We start from the raw sequence: 16,748 nt of genomic DNA, 5'->3' as shown, positions 1-16,748 counted from the left end.
TCCAATGATGGGTCTTGCTAAACTCGAACCTGCCTAACACTGAAGCCATGTACTGGGACAACTGCCTCACCCCGCTTGTGCTACATACCTATAGTTTCTTCACTGTGTACTGTTATCAGAGCGGAGCCTGAGAAAGCAGGACACAGAGTACAGAGCCTGTACCCTGCTTCATCTCTCTCCCATTCAGTACCCTCAGCTCCAAAGCTGTTTTTCAGTGCACTAGTGAGCACTGGTGATGAAGAGATGAACTTTACTTCATTGTTGTGATAACTTGGGCCCCAGAATAAAATCCAAGGAAGCAAGAGACTGAAATTTGGTGAACAAAGGCTTTATTTCCAGGCCTGGTAGCACAGTCTCCAGGATCAACCCAAAGGCTGCACACACCTGAGACTGAAGAAGGGGTTTTTAAAAGCTGGAGGGGGGGGGGGGACAAAAGAAACCTGCAGAGCTGTTAAGCTGTTGACCCAAATCTGGAAACTGTAAAGCTGTCCACTTAGTTCTGACATCAGGAGCCTTTGGTGCCTTTCAAGTTACTCCCATCCTTCAGATAAGCATTATCTTGGAATAGCACATCTGCAATAACATTTGGAGAAGAAAGTAGAAAGTTAATTATCTCAGGACAGCTCATTATCGCTAACAGGTGTGAAGGGGTCGAAAGTTACAAGGAGCTGAAACTTAAGTTTTTACAAGGATTTGGAACTTAACCTTTTTGATGCATACAGAACAAAAGGAGAGCATTGGTTGGGGTTAAGCCATAACATTCTTCCTGTAATTTCTTCGAAGTTAAGCATTTCTTAAGAACAGTGCAATTGGCACATTTTATAACAGGCACATTTTATGACAGACCACCACCAGGTCGAGAAGCGGTTATCAGAAACTGAAACCTAAGGTCTTTATGGCTTTTCAGGAAATTGAAACTTAACCTAGATAGATAGGTAGGGGGAAGGGAGAAGGGGAGGCAGTATGGCGCATTACAGAACAGAAATATGGCGAGATTACTTTTTTTTTTCTTCTGGGGGGGGGTAACAAGGTCAGGTAAGGGTTATGCCAACAAGCAAGTCTCCCTGCATACAAGCAAGTTACTTCAAACAAGTTTAAATTAGGAAAACATCCTGGTTTCCTCAGCAGAGAATAGAGAAGTCTAACAGTGATTAACAACCCCTGTTAGCTTGTTTTAGCACCACATCTGTTGTTTGTAGAGGGCAACACTGGTTAACATATCAATTAGGTAAGATTTTGCAATTCTTTATAGAGGAGAGCATTGCTTAACATATCAATTAGGTTGCCCAGAGGGAGAAGGAAAACATATATATGATATGGCCATGTTATAGGTAATTTGCTATAATACAAATATAATGAAGCTATTTTCTTAGAGTACAACAATTGTTATATCCAAACTTACACCTAGAATGGGGCTGGGACCTGAACAAGAACCAGAGATGGAGGGATTCTTGGGCCTTGACTCATTACCTGTTATCCACTACAGGTGAAGATGTTTTCCCACAATCCTCTGTGTAGGATGTAGGAATTCACCCTCTCAATTCCTATATGCCCATAAAGGCCATGACAGCCCAAGGGTGACAGTAGCTGCTCACCCATATCCTATCTAGTAAGAAAATCCCCTAAAACTCCAGGAGGAAGTTTCTAAAAAATACCATACTCAGCTGGACTTCGTGGTGCATGCTCCTAATCCAAGCACGCTGGGTGGCTGAAGCAGGAGGATCACAAGTTTGAGACAAGCCTGGGCAATTTAGAAAGACCTTGTTTCAAAATCAAAATCAAAATATGATGATGTAGTCCAGTGCAAAAACCCTGGGATCAACTCCAGTACCACACTGATTGTTGCAGAACTGGAACTGAACTGAATGGAAGACACACAGCACCAAGGTATTTGGAAGGCAACAGCTTCATTCTGTGGGCAGGCTGGTGGGTATCCAGTTCCAAATCACCAGCCCTGACTCAGAGTAAAACAGAAACTTACATATGTTGCAAGCAGGAAGTACAAAAGTTGATAGCATGTTATTTTATAACTAGTTTGGTATGTTTTGTCATAGGTAGCTAGGCAGATTCATTTCAGTTTGGTTTGGTTGGTGAGTGTTGCTTATCACATGGCAGGAAGGTCAGGAGCTTGAGCAAGTGGGTAGAATCAATCATGTCCTTGATGGGGCTAGTCTGTCCCGGGGGTAACTCTGTGAATCAAGCCAGCACAACAGGGTGTCTTACAGGTGGGTGGTGCAGATTGGCTATGTTATCTTGTCAAGTGCAGCCCATGTGCTACATCAAGGCGGAGCCTGACAGTTCAACTATGAGATGGGCTGTACCTGCATATCTTATCCTTGACATAGTGTCAGGCTGTGAGTTTTAACGTTTCTGCTACAAAATGAATAAATACCCCAAACCCCAGACTCAAGATACCTGGGACTTGCCCTTCCTTGGGTGACTGGGCCAGGCTGATCCTCTCAAACAGTGCAGGCCCTTTTAGCTCTTCTTCCCCTCAAGCTGAAGTCCCTGCCACACCCACTCTTCTTTAGTAGACAGCTTCAGCCTGCCCCACTGCCCCCTCAGAGATCATGCCCTTAGCAGGTAAGCAGCTTCCACGCTTCACTTAGCAACCCGAAGTGAGACCCCGATGGTCTCGCATTGCGCCTGCGCGGGTCTCGCACAGTCCCTGTACAGGTGTACACTGCACCTGTGCTGGTGCGCACTGTATCTGCGCAGGCCATCTATCCTTACTGTCCTGGATGGCAGCAAAGTGGTTCTCTATGATCTCTTTGCCTACCACAAATAAACTTCACTGTGTGTGACTGCTGTTCTCGGTGTTTGGTTCTGATTCCATTCCCACTGAGCCCAGTGATGCTGTAAGCGTGTAAGACATAGTATTTCCCTGAACTGCAAGAAGGGGGACGAGGAGGCGTGGCTGAGCCTCACTGAGCAGCTGCCCCAGAGTGGGGGCTTTCGCGTGCCCTGCAGCCCTTTCCTCAACGCCTGCTGGCCATCACATATCACGTGGCAGGGCTGGCTCTGAGACGGGGAATAAAACTCCTGACTTACTACATGTCTGGTATGAGTTCATGTTCTCTAAAATTGAAGAATGAATTTTAAGAACAATAGAGGTTAAGAGCAGAATATATTTACTGAGAGAGAGAAAGCTTCTGTCCCAAGTGGGTTGCCAAAGACTCTTGTCTTTTTCCAGGGACTTTTATAGAGTAAAATAATGTGGTGAGAGGGGTTCAAGGTGGAGAAAACTTGGGAATTCACAAGGCAGATGGGCATAAGGTGGGACAGAATTATGGTTAACCAATAAGATTAATTGCTCAGGTAAAACTTAGTAAATCCGAGACTAATGAGGAGTCGAGTCATATAGAAAGCAGGCATTCTTAGGGAGCAGTGACTCTTCTGCAGGGAGTTGAGATGGTGACTTCAGGCTTTCTCAGAGTAATAGAGACCTATTTAGAATATCAGTCCTTAGGATGTGGGTATATTCGTTTGATCTTTTGTCTTGAGGCCTGGCCCACAGCAGGGGGGTGTCTGTCTCCCCCACAGTTACAAGGTATCTGGGCTTCTGCACTGGCTCTTTTGAGGACCCAGCCTTGTCTCACTGCCTATAATATTTCTAACTAACTCAGCTGCCTGTAACAGCTGGAGTTGGAGCTCTGGTTACTGTAGGCAGTGTTCTGATGTGAGCAGCAGTTCATAGCTGAGCTCTGAGAAGCAGGAGAATCTTGAGTTGAAAACAAGCTGGGCCACATAGTGACCTTGTCTAAAACAATGAAGAGAGGGTGAGAGAAAGAAAAAGAAATAAAAATAGCTGGGCATGGTGATGCATTCCTGTTGTTAGGGCAAGCAGGATACCAAGAGTTATCAAACTCAAAAGTGTATTTATTATGACAACTCACTAGCTGATCTGAAAGCACTCATAGGTCCTCTTACTTAGCAGGACTTTCTCCTGGTCATTGCATAAATGTAAAAGACTGATGGAAAAGTGATGGATATGAGCTTGAGGTTTTGTAGAATAATGATGAACTGAGGAAATTTGGTTTCCTTGAAGTTACCTGAGGTTTGATGACAAAGCAATCTACCAAGAAAGAAAAACAGCTGATAATCTGGTTGTTATCCATTCACCATTTGAGAGATTTGTGGGTGATTGTCAAGCAATTTACACATCATCTGGATATAAGACTAATGGTGACTAGCTGTCAGCATTTCCTGGTCATTTTAATTTCAGGCAGTATATTCCCCAAACAACCTTCAAAATATGGCATAAAAATTTATACCCCTGTAGATGCAAAAACTTATTATTGCTGTACACTGGCAAAAAGAGCTTTATTGTATTTGTATTATACCAAAATACCTGTAACGTGGCCATACTGTTTTGTATGCATTTTTCCCCCTCTGGGTGACCTAATTGATATGTTAATCAATGCTCTCCTCTGTAAAGAATTGTGAATTGGTGCATGCAGAACATTTTACTTGCATTTCAGAATTTGTACATTTCATGTATCTTGTACCATCTCATTTGTTACAATTCCAGATATTGAATGGCAATGCTGACATTCAGTCCCACAGGATTCAAAGATCCTCACTACATTTTTTGAACCTAATTCTAACATTGGTTTCTAATTGATGTCACATTTGCTGACTGAGCACAATTGACCAACATAGGAACAATGTGAAGAAACAAAGCAGAAATTCCAAATGAAGTGCTGCAACTTCAAAACAGAAAATTATACAATACAATCTTTGATTTCAGAAAGATCTAACATTGGCCTTGTATATGGCAAAGAAAAACAAAGTGGTACTGCTGACATCAGTATTACACCATGATGGAAATACTGATAGGGAAACCTTGACAAAACAGAAGCCTGCAATGGTAACATACTATCAGTGTAAATAAAACTTGTGCATGGAACACTCAGTTATCATGTGTGAAACCTGCCTTGGGTGTGACAGTGGAAGCAGAGATTATTTTTGTTGTAGAGTTTTGTTTGTATTTACATTGTAGTTCTCATACAAATTTATTCCCGATGTTATCTTTTAGGCCTAGTAAGCAAGTACACGGCTGATGTGAGAATGTTGATGTGTATTCTACACACACAATACATATTAAGAATTGAACATTTCATTTTGTTAATATTTTGTTCTTATATAATTATATTGTATAATATAAGAACCTCCTAACAAAACAGCAAGATCAGCAAGATGTCAAGTATGTCCTACAAAAGGGCCAGAAAAGCAAGATACTTGTGCTGTCAGTACAAGCATGCCTGTGTATGGAATATACTATTCCCATGTGTGGTCACTGCCTTAAATGTGACAATTGAAGTAAAAATTTTTGTAGTGTTCTATTGATATTTTAATTGTAGTTCATATAATAATTTGTTTCTGTTATTTTTTTAGACTTTGTACCAAAAAATCAGTCAATGTTGAAATTTTTGATACTTTTTAAATGAATATTCAAAATTTTAAAAAGTATTTCGTTTTTGATATTTTCCTGGTCAATGCAATAAAATTCATAAAATTAAAACTAAACTCATCAATAGAAATATTCTAAGAGAAGCAAGGATGACATAAACCTGAACTTGTGCCACATGGAGAAAGTCTGTCTGTGGAGAAACTTGGATGCTAGCAGAAATAGAGAACTAAGTTCTGATATCATTTTCCTGGAGTCCTCGATCCAGCTGCCCTGCCTCTGGACTTTAAGGCCTGGCCTATTTCTGGACTTCAAAGTTTTATGAGCCAATAAAGTCCCTTTCTTGTTTTAAGATTTAAAAAAAGAAGAAGAAAAAAAAAGAAATATTCTAAATACTGAGGCAGGAGGATCACTGTGAGTTTGAGGCCAATCTGGGCTACATAGTAAGACCCTGTCTTGAAGACAAACAAAAATATTCTAAGTAATAAATGTGGATATTATACATCCATGTTCAGGGACTTTATTTCAATGGCAAATAGAAACACCAAAACACCATTTAAGATTTAGTGGCAGATTTATTTAACATTAGACACACAATGAACAAGAAATTAATCCTTACAAAAATGTCAGGCCTCAAGAGCTCAATGACAGAAGTTTTTATGAGGTTGCAGAGGGGAAGTACAGAGGTAGAATACTTGGCTGTCTCTGATTGGATCTTAAAACATGCATCACAGTGACCAGCTATGCATCACAGTGACCAGTGGCCTCTAAGAAATAGAGATAACAGGAATTGTTACCTGGGCAACAACTGGCTGGTGAGGGGCTATTTTCTGCTACATTTTGACAACATTTACATTGTATTCGTCTCCTTAAGGTTAAACTACTTACCCATAGGACCTTCACCCATGATCTTATCCTCCACCAACAGACAGGAAAAACTCCTTAGCACCAGAAGAAATCTAAAGGGAGGAGCAAAGGTAGGGAGCCAGTCAGATTCCAGGAGCCTTCAAGGGCAAAGAAACCCAATGAAAGAGCTGTAACGAAGAGCCCATGAGCATTTCATTTACAACTGTTCCCTACTCATCCAGAGTAGATATCTATTATCTCTGTATTTCCCTGTTTCTGCACCTTTAAATAAACCAACTTATCCCAGTGTTGTGAGATGTGAATGTAGAGATGGGGCCCCAAGGTCTATTTCCAGGATTACCCTTATTCAAGCCAGCCCCAACTCAGCAAATTCTGATCGAAAGGATGATTGCTGAGCATGACGTAGTAGCTGCACTCTGTTATACAATTTTTATGTCTTTGTTTCTCTTACATGGGCATATGCTAATGCTGCACAGTCTGCTTAGGTGTGATTTATGTTGCAGAACTACACAAGGCTGATGTCGCCGCATTGTAGAACACCCTCTCCAAACACACACACACACACACACACACACACACACACACACACACACAGAGTGGCCCTACCAAACTAGCACAGCAAAGATTGCTGTCCCCATCTGGACTTTACATTAGCTCACAACTAGATGGTACAAACCTGGTCCTCATGCATGCTGGGCAAGTGCTCTGTCATTTGGCTTGGACCTTGCTAGGTGCTATTAAGGCTATGCCAAGGCAACGTCCTGCCCGACTGTACTAAGCCTAAAAAGAGTAATTCTACTTGATCAGATGGCCTTTCGGTGGTCTTTCAGTAGACTGACAACACATTTAGGGGGAAAGTCTTGGTTTGATCCAAGTCATTCACCTCCATCTCCTTCTTGCCTCCCAAACAAAATTGTGCTCTACCACTGAGCTGTGTCCCTGATTTCCACAGAAATGGCTCCCAGAGAAGTTATAAAAGCAGAGGGATGGGCAAGTCTTCAGTTGAGAGGACAGTAGGCCAGGTCCTGGAGGGAGGATGGTGCGTTCTGAAGGAGAAAATTTGGGAGGCAGGAGTGGGTAGGGCCCAAGGGTAGAAGAGATGGGAAGGCTAGGGAGGACAAGGTCAAGGCTGTGTGGTCAAGGCCTTCTGGTCTTCCTCCTTTCACCCTGAGATATGTCACCCTTGGGACATTTGCGTATTTCTAAAAAGGTGCACGAGTCTGGGCAAGTGTAATAGTTGTGCTTGTTACAAAAAGTGATAGCGAATGCTGCTTTGCTGCAGTGACAGGAGAGAGCTCACCATTGTCCTTTCTTATGTAGATCCAAATGGAGGCCAAGATGGCCTCTCCCTGGTTACTCAGCACTACACTATGTAAATAGTTTGTTTCTCATCCATGGTTCCTGACTCACAGTTCCTATAACCCTGGCAGTTTCCTAAAGAAATCAAGGTATCTTTACTCAGCCCCGCTGGCTGAGAATGACAGTGCACACTTACAATCCCAGCTTACTTAAGAAGGTGAGCCAGGAGAATCACAAGTTCAAGGCCAGCCTGGGCAAATTAGCAAGACTCTATTTCGGAATAAAATTTAAAAATGGCTGAGGATAGAGCTGAGTTCCCATTGGGTTCCATCTCCAGTGCCTAGGAAGGGCAGGGGAATGGCCTGTGTCCTCAGTTTTTGACAGTTATGGAACTGTAAAAGTGAAGCTCGGCCTTCCATGACTTATAACAAGTCCTTTGCAGAGACACCTGGGTTTGTATGGCAGTGACTTGGACAGGCTCTACACCACCACAGGAGGGTGGCTGTCTGTTACAGGGACAGCTGGGTATTTGGCGGGCTGAACCATGGCCCTGCCCCTACCTCCAGGGAGGGAAAATGATTGAAGTTGAGTTGATCCCCCTTGGCCCAAGGGTTAACTTGCCCATACAATGAAGCTTCCTTTACAACCCAAAGGGCTGGTGCAGGGCTTCCTGGAAAATAGTGGAAAGCAGGCATCATGAGGGTCACCCTCCCTACCTGGAACATATGGCTATTTATCTGGGTCCTCTGACTATTCTTCCTAATAGACCAGCCTATGTGTGACCCTGAGTCAGATGAATATTTTTTGTTTGTTTGTTTTGGTTTTTTGAGACAAGGTCTCACTATGTAGTCCAGGCTGCCCTTGAACTTGTGGTGACCTTCCTGCCTCAGCCTCTCCAGTGCTGGAATTACAGATGTGCACCACCATGCCTGAATTTTCATACCATGACTGGACTGTTTTCTAGCTTCCTGTGTTGCTACTGAGCAATCTAAAGCGATTTCGATTCCTGTTCCCCCTTTTTGTTACTGTAGTCTTTTCGGTGTTCCCTTCCTAGTTTTCCTTTTCTGGAATCCTCAGGTTCTTTTCTTGATCTTAAATTCCTCCCCACCCATTTTTACTGGGTGTTGAACCCAGTAGAGGCTCTACTATTAAGCTATATGCTCAATGATTTTTATTTTTATTTTATTTATTTATTTATTTATTGTTTGTTTGTCTTTTTGACTTAGGGTCTCAGTATGCAATTCAAGCTGGCCTTGAGCTCACGTTATAGCTCAGGCTGGTCTCAAACTTGTGAATCATTCTTCTGCCTCAGCCTCCCAAGTGCTAGGATTACGGGAGTGTACCACCACGCCTGGCTTATTTTTATTTTTTATTTATTTATTTTTGGTACTGGGAATTGAACTCACAACCTCTCACTTGCCAGGCAGGCATTGTGCCACTGAGCTATATCCCCAGCCCCCTTTTTTAAAAATTTTGATATAGGGTTTTACTAAATTGCCCAGGCTGGACTCCTCTTGCCTCAGCCTTCCAAGCACCAAGATTACAGGCTTGTGCCACCATGCCAGCCATCTTGGATGCTTAAATTTTACAAACACATGCTTTGGTAAGGAAACTTTTAAACTATTATGGTGAGCTCTTTCAACTAGGAAATTTGTGTTCGTTAGTTCCAGAATTTTTTCTTGAATTATTTCATCATTTATGTTTTCCTTTTTGTTTTTTTTTTTTTTTCTCCCTGGAAATTCCACTGTTGGGCTGCTAAAATTCAAAACTTCATAGATTTTCTTTTATTTTCCCTCCATTTCCTACTTTGTCTTTTTGCAATATTTTAACTTTTTTTCTCTTTAGTTGTTTTTTGGGCAATCTGGAGATAGAACCAAGGACCTCAGGCATGTTAAGCAAGTACTGTACCACTAAGCTAACAGTACCCTTTCACATTTTATCATTCAGCCAGTCATGGTGGCACATGCCTTTAACCCCAGCTATCTGAGAGGCTGAAATGAGAGGATTTTGTTCAAGATCAGCCTGGACAACTTAGCAAGTTCTTGTCACTAAACAAACAGGACTGGAGATGTAACTCCTTGGTAGGCTGCTTGCCCTTCAAGGCTGAGTTAATTCCCAGGATGGGGTAGGGGGAGAAAATTGTTTGCTTGGTTTTTCCTCTCTCTCTCTCTCTCTCTCTCCCTTACTCCACTCTGAAGTGGAAGTTTTCACTATGAAGTTCAGGCTGGGCTTGAACTTACTCTGTAGCCCAGGCTGGTCTGGAACTTGAAATGATCCTCTTGCTTCAGCCTCCCAAGTACTGGGATTACAGGCATGTGTCCCTATGCCTGGCTTGTTTTTTCTGTTTCCTAATAGGACTTCATTTTGAGGGTTAGGATTAGGGTTAGGCTCTATGGTAGAGCACTTGTCTGGCTTCAGTGATGCCTGCATTTGAACCCTAGCACAACACACGCATGCACCCCCCCCCACACCCACACCCACTCTTATCATGTGTTTGACTTCCAACTTCCAAATGAATGTTTCTCCTTTTTTTAAAAAAAAAATAACATTTTGTTCTTGCAGAAAAAATGCAACTTCTCTTATTTCTTTCAGTATTGAGAAATGGAAAGCTATGGAAGCCACAATTTGCAAAACCAGCTGGTTTCAGTAGCTACTTCCTTCGGTCTCTCACACTCCAGAAAAGTAAAACCACAGGACTGGCACTGTGGGCCCTGCGAGCTAGTGCTGACTCATTCAGTGCTTCCGGGTCCTGGCCCCGCCCTTCCTGCCGCCCCTCCCCCTCTCTAGCCACTCCTCCTTGAGACTTCTGGCTGGCCCCTCCCCAAGAAAACTTCATTGTAAAAAAAGAAAACTTTATATAAAAGAAAAGAAAGAAAACTTTATAAAGTGCAAATGCTAAAGCTGCCCAGTCCATTAGACCAATTTTATACTTTCACCGTCTCCCTTGACTGGCATGTTTCTGTGTTATTCTGCATGTTTATTTTAGTTGTTCTTTGTTTAAAGCATTATGCTGGTGTGTGTGTGTGTGTGTGTGTGTGTGTGTAATGCTCGTATGTGTGTGAGTGTGTGTGTACACACGCACATGTGTGTGTTTTGTGCTAGTGGGGATTGAACCACAGCTTTTGCACTAAGTTACATCCTTAGCACTTTTTAAATGTTGGAACAGAGTCACTACATTATTAAGTTGCTGAGGTTGGACTAGAACATGCAATCCTCCTGCCTCACCCTGTCAAAATGCTGGGTTCCAGGCTTACATCACTGTGCCCAGCTCAGTTTTCTGTTCTTTTCATAATTTTTTGGTGTTGTCTTCCAAACAAAATTATTTTTGTTTCTTGAAGGTGATCTTTCTGCTTATTTGGTCTTGTCTCACAGGAAGCTTCTATAGAGCTTTGGTGATCTTTAGTTTCCTGTTTGAGATTCAGACTTTGGTTTCCTGTTTGAGATTCAGCCTTTGAAGGCTGGCTGGAAGTTCTGGGTGCAGGGAAAGTTCACGCACTTTTTAGTTCATTGTTGGATTGTTATTGGGAGCCCTGCTAAGAGTCCTAGTTATGTGTCTTAAAACCACAGTGGGAAAAATAAAAAGCAGAGACAAGGGTACTAATACATCCATGGCTGGGAAGTCAGTATCTCCTGATGGGTCCTCCTATACTCCCCCAAGCCACCACTATTTATTAGGTGTATACAGTGAAGGGTGGGGCTGGCAAGGGGTTACAATCTGCAGAAGACTCAGACACAAGAGGGCATAGATGATGATATGCTAAGAAGGACCATGTCTTGGAGTGTAATCTTGGGATGACTCAAGAGGGTATAGATGATCACGTGCTAAGAAGGATCTTGTCCTAGAGTATAATCCTGGAATGACTCAAGAGAGCATAGATGATCTTATGCTTAGAAGTATCAATGGAAAATCTCAGATGAGAGGTACCAATAATCCCAAATCTCCATTTTATCCCATAGGGAAGTGTGCAAAATTAGCCCTTGTGAATTTATGGTCCCCAGTAGATTGCGACAGAAATTTTTAAAACTAACTAGCAATACGATATCATACTGAGACAAGATATACTCATCCTACCTGCTATGTAGCTAGACTGCTAAACCCAGTCAGTGTTGACTGGATACACAGAGCTGCTTTTCACAATAAACTGACCTGTGTCAGTGTGACTGTGTTTAGCTGACATGTCTGTATTTTCCCACCTAAAAGTATGTTCTATTTTTCTAACATATTTCAAGGACTTTCTACCCAGCAACAGATGATGACTAACTCAACCCAATGAAAGTTAGCCACACTATCAAGCTCTTGTACTTCCTGCTTGCAAAGCCTATATAAGCTAAACTCAAAGCTGACTCAGGGCTGGTGATGTGGAACTGGTTCCTTCCAGCCTGCCAGTGTAATAGACAGTTGCTTTCCAACTCCTTAGTTCGGACTGTCCTTTTGGTTTGGCACCAGTTCTGCAACAGAATCATTCCCAGTGCCAGTTTCTCATTTGCTTTTGGGCTGTTAGTGTTCCCCAGCGAGCTCTGTGCCTATCTGCCTAGCAAGCACCACTGCTGGGGCTAATGACTGAACCTGTGTCCGATGAGGGACAAGGGCAAGAGCAAAACTCTTGCATTCAGCATGCATGTAGCTCTGCAAACCTTCACCTTTAAAAAGGATCTTGGACCTGAGTTGGGCCTGTGCTTTCCTGGCCAACAGACTTTGATTTTGTGTTTTCTGAAGACTTCAACTCATGCTGGAGTCAGGAAGAAGATGCCAGCTGGCAGTGCACAGCCGGGAGAGACGTGAGTCTTGCATGGGTTCTGTATTGTAATTGTGTTTGAAGGAAAATCTTAAATAAAACCTCCAGTTTCTCTTGCTCTTAGTTAACGAGGGAATCATACATTTTGGACTGGGCATGGTGGTACCTACCTAGAATCCCAGGAGTAAGTTAGAAACAGTGGAACTGAGTGAGTCAGTTCCTCTCCATTTAACTCTAAAGAGCACCCAATGGTTACTTATGGTTCCATTGTCCTAAGAGAGGCAGAAAATAAAATAACAAAAGCTTAGGAGATGACATCCTAAGCAAAAACATGGGCACCAGAGCACTGGCACAGAGGGAGATTCGGCAGGAGGCACCTAAGGCAGCAGGATCTGGCCTTTGAGTTCTGAGAGTCTGAGTTATTGCGCTTTTTTCCTGTTGTTGCTGCTGTTACTTTCGACAGTATGTAGTGCATTTTCTGTAAACGTGACTGTGTTCAGCTGCCATGTCTGCATTTTCCCACCTAAAAGTATGTTCTGTTTTTCTAACATATTTCAAGGACTTTCTACCCCAGCACCCTTCTTGGACTGTGCTCCACTTTTGTTATCAGGGACTAACCCTAAACATAACTTCTGTGATATTTAATAAAGCAGCTAACTTACCATGGGGTATATACTTGGTGATCTTTTCCTCACCATTCACAAGAGTTTAGATTTTCGATAGTCAGCTTAGATTCCAGGAATGGTGCGGTGTGGGGCGCCCTACGCAGGGGGAGATATACCCTGCCAAGCCAGGAATGAACTAAGTTGAGAGAAACCAACTGGAAATGCAACCCTGGTGCTACGACTGGAACAGCTAAAGTCTCAGTGCCGAAGCTGGAACCCGTGCCTCTGGAAACCACGACTTGAATTTCCTGCTGCTGCTGCTGCATCTGAATTGGCACAGCAGGGATAGAGATGTGAAAACTCTGAGAGTGGGAATCGGTGAATAGAATTGAGAGCAGAGCTGGTGGGGAGCCCTGCATCGACCTGCGGTGAGTGAGAGGAACAGGGACCCTTCTATAGACTAGGAGGCTCCAACAGAGGACATTCTGGGGCCAGGCAGACTAGCCGGAACAAGATGCTGCAGTGACTTCAGTCACATATTCCCCTCTCAAGCGAGACTGGTGGGGAGTGCTTGGGTGAAGCCATGGACTAACACCCAGTAGTCTAGCCCAAACTGGGTCTTTGTGCCTGGCAGTGCACCCTAATGCAGTGAAGCCTTCAGCAGGTTGACTGACCTAGAGGGGCAGGCCCAGCATAAGCTGCCCAGTTCTGTGTCTCCCTAGTACACTTCAGTGGGCAGGAAAACCTAGCCAGTGCAATTCAAACAAACTGTAACCGACAAAGAAAGAAACTGGGCCTCCTATATATGCTTGTAAGAAGGAACAAAAAGTATGGGAAGAGAGAGCAACAAGAAAGGGTCCTCAGTCCCCAATCCTGAGAGCACTGACCCAGGAAAGGTAAATGCAAAGGACAATGAGGACAGAAAACATGATATATAAGGCATGGCACCAACAGACATAAAGCCATATCTCCAGGACCTCATAGATAGTTCAAAAGTGAAGTATCTAACCAAGTAAAGAAAGATATAAGTAAAATAGTTAAAGAAATGCTAAGCACCTCCCAAGAAAAAACAGATGGTGGAATGGAAGAACAGAAAAAAAGAGAATTGTTTGATGGGGAAAATAGAGAAAACATAGAATACGTGAAGCAGGTTCAAAGAGATTACCAGGAAACTGAAAACTCTATTGAAGGCTGGCATAACAGCTTAAAAGAAACTAAATACAGATTATCTGAACTGGAGGACAGATTTGTAATGTGGGAGCATGAAAGGAAAAACTTCTTTTTTTTTTTTTAATTTATTTAAAGAAAAGGAAACGAAAAAAAATACATGGAGATTAAAAAAAAAGGGTAGAAATAATTCTAAATTACAGACAAACAGAAGGTAAGAAATTGCCAGTTGATAAGTTACAAATTGTCATCTTCGAAATGGCTGTTCAGGTTATAGAATTAAAGTATATAGGATGACATTCAAAAAAAAATGACCCTACAAACCATTCTGCGCTATGGCCGAACAAAAGCTCCGTAATATGATTATCAGTCCCACCTATTTGTTTTACATCTCTAAGAGGATAAGGTTAACCATATCAAAACAGAACAGAACATTTTAAAAAAAAATAAAAAACAATTTAAAGAAATACAGATTTCAAAGCAAGTCCACTGGAGATCTACCTTATCTAACTGTCTCTAGCTTCTTACAAATAGTTGTCCCTAACTTCACCCACTTTCTATACTTATTGCATATTATAGAACTAATCAAATCATTACAGGATGATGGAGTCTTTTTAGGTCCTCAAGTTCCAAATTAGGGAAGACAATACCAACTACCATCGCATCTCTCATTCTCTTTGTGATAGCCGTCCCCATCTCTGCATATGCTGAAGTTGAGCTGAAGAAACCAGTCCAGAGTCATTTTAATCAGCAACCAATAGATTGCTAGAATTTATATTATAATGCTACAAAATAAGCCTCGGGTTTTTCAGGTCTCTTCCTCAGAGTATTTGTTCCTATCCTCTCTGTATTATAGGGAAAACCAAGTCATAACAAGACAACGAAACAATTTCCTAGATAAACATGCAATGGATAGGACTTATAAAACTATAATATAAATGATCTTCCGTAGCTACTATGTTTTCTCTTGTTATTTTCAATAGATTTGTCGACAACACTGGCTTATTATAGTTAAACATACTATCACCTATTTTTATAAAAACTTATCTTTGACTGCATTGTAGTATTTGAGAGCTGTTACTGATTCATACCAGTATGGATATCCTTTACATCTTGTCATGCTCAGAGTAGTTTCCTCTACTTTTAGGGTTGATTCTAACACGCATACCGATTTCAAATAGGATCAGTCAAGGCCAACCAATAGTCTTATGATTCAGATACAATTAAGATCAGTCATAGTAAGACAATGTAAGTAATACAGAATTTCAGCCTAAGTCAATAGGAAAGTAAGGATAGTTGCCGTGGTATAACCTGCTATTTTTGGTTCTAGAGGTCTGTGTCCTCAAATCTGATATGAGTGGACAGACCAGAACAAATTTAATTCAATCTAAATATGTCACTAGGACTACTGTGTCTTTTAAATCGTTATACACCATTAGCAATGACCTCTGCTTTTTTTTTTTTTAAATATAGTTTCAGAGCTGTCTCTACTAAAGACTAGCTTACCGTCTCTGCCTCATGTCTGCTACTCCACTTTTCTGCTATAATTTGTCCACCTTATTCCCTCATTCCATGGTCTGCCCCGTTCACTGAGGCTTCTCTGCCACTGTAGCTGTAATCCTGATATCTCTTCCTCTCCTTCTCTGTAATGTCCTTCAGCGCTCTCTGTAGGGTTGGATTGGTGGCCATGAACTCCCACAGTTCCTCCTTGTCTTGAAAGTATCTTATTTCTTCATTAATTTTTAGAGAGAGTTTTGACGGATATATGAACTTAGGTTGCATATTTTTTTCCTTCAGGACTTGGAATATTTCTCCCCACTCCCTTCTTGACTTAAGAGTTTGTGATGATAAGTCTGCTGTTATTTTGATAGATTTCCCGTTATAGGTAACCTGCATCCTTTCTCTGGCTGCTTTTAATATTCTGTTTTTTTGGTGGATTTCTGGGATCTCGATTATTATATGCCTAGGCGTAGATCTGTTTTGGTTGTAGGTAGCTGGCATTCTGTATGCTTCTTTTATCTGGATATCATTTCTTTTTGCTATACGTGGGAAATTTTGCTTTAATATCTCTGTGAATATTTTTTGTATTTCATTTTTGGATGTTCCTGCTTCCTCACTCACATTCTTTATTCTTAGGTTATGTATCTGTTTATCATCTTCCAGTTTTAGAATTGCTTCTTTCTGGTTCCTTGTTATTTTTAAGAGGCTTTTTCTTTCACGTTCATAAGCCCTAAATCTCTCTTCAAGTTTCAGAAGGTTGTCTTTAGTTTCTGTCAAGGCATTTTGCCAATATTCAATGGAGTTCTGAGTTTCCTGATATTCTCTTTGGATCTGTTTCATGTATTCTAAGTTATGCTTAAATTCTTCTTCAGATGCTTCTCTTTCTTTTCTGATTTCCTCAGTTCTTCCATCTGTGTTCTCTTGGGTGGGGCTTGTCATTTCTTTAATTAATCTCTTTATATCTTGCCTCACTTGGATCAGGAGTACATCTTTAAATTCCTCTATGAGATCATGTAAGTACTTTTTAATTTCGGCTGATGCTGTGTCGAGTAGAGGATGGTTACTGTGCTTGTTCTCTTCAGTGTTTAGTTCTCTTGGGTTTAATTTCTCCTGTTGAACAGCTGGAGGTTTTTTTTTATTTTTATCTCTTGTCATGTTTCTGGT

At 41.7% G+C, this 16,748-nt stretch overlaps 1 long non-coding RNA gene across 1 annotated transcript in view; it reads right to left on the bottom strand.

The window, feature by feature from the left end:
* Nucleotides 1-333: 333 nt before the first annotated feature.
* The window catches only part of LOC134477157 (uncharacterized), a 74,807-nt gene continuing 58,392 nt past the window's right edge, over nucleotides 334-16,748 (bottom strand). The window contains exons 2-3 of the long non-coding RNA XR_010049068.1: nucleotides 6,299-6,369; nucleotides 334-573 (exon numbers count right to left, since the gene is read on the bottom strand). This is a non-coding gene — a long non-coding RNA (uncharacterized LOC134477157). The remainder of the gene's footprint in view (nucleotides 574-6,298; nucleotides 6,370-16,748) is intronic.

The sequence above is a fragment of the Cavia porcellus genome, unplaced genomic scaffold (assembly GCF_034190915.1).
Source record: "Cavia porcellus strain 051 isolate PalLab524CR breed Dunkin Hartley unplaced genomic scaffold, mCavPor4.1 scaffold_8, whole genome shotgun sequence".
In the NCBI taxonomy this organism is placed as follows: Eukaryota; Metazoa; Chordata; class Mammalia; order Rodentia; family Caviidae; genus Cavia; species Cavia porcellus.
The sequence above is the reverse complement of the archived record's forward strand: the minus strand, read 5'-3'. Positions and strand labels throughout refer to the sequence as shown.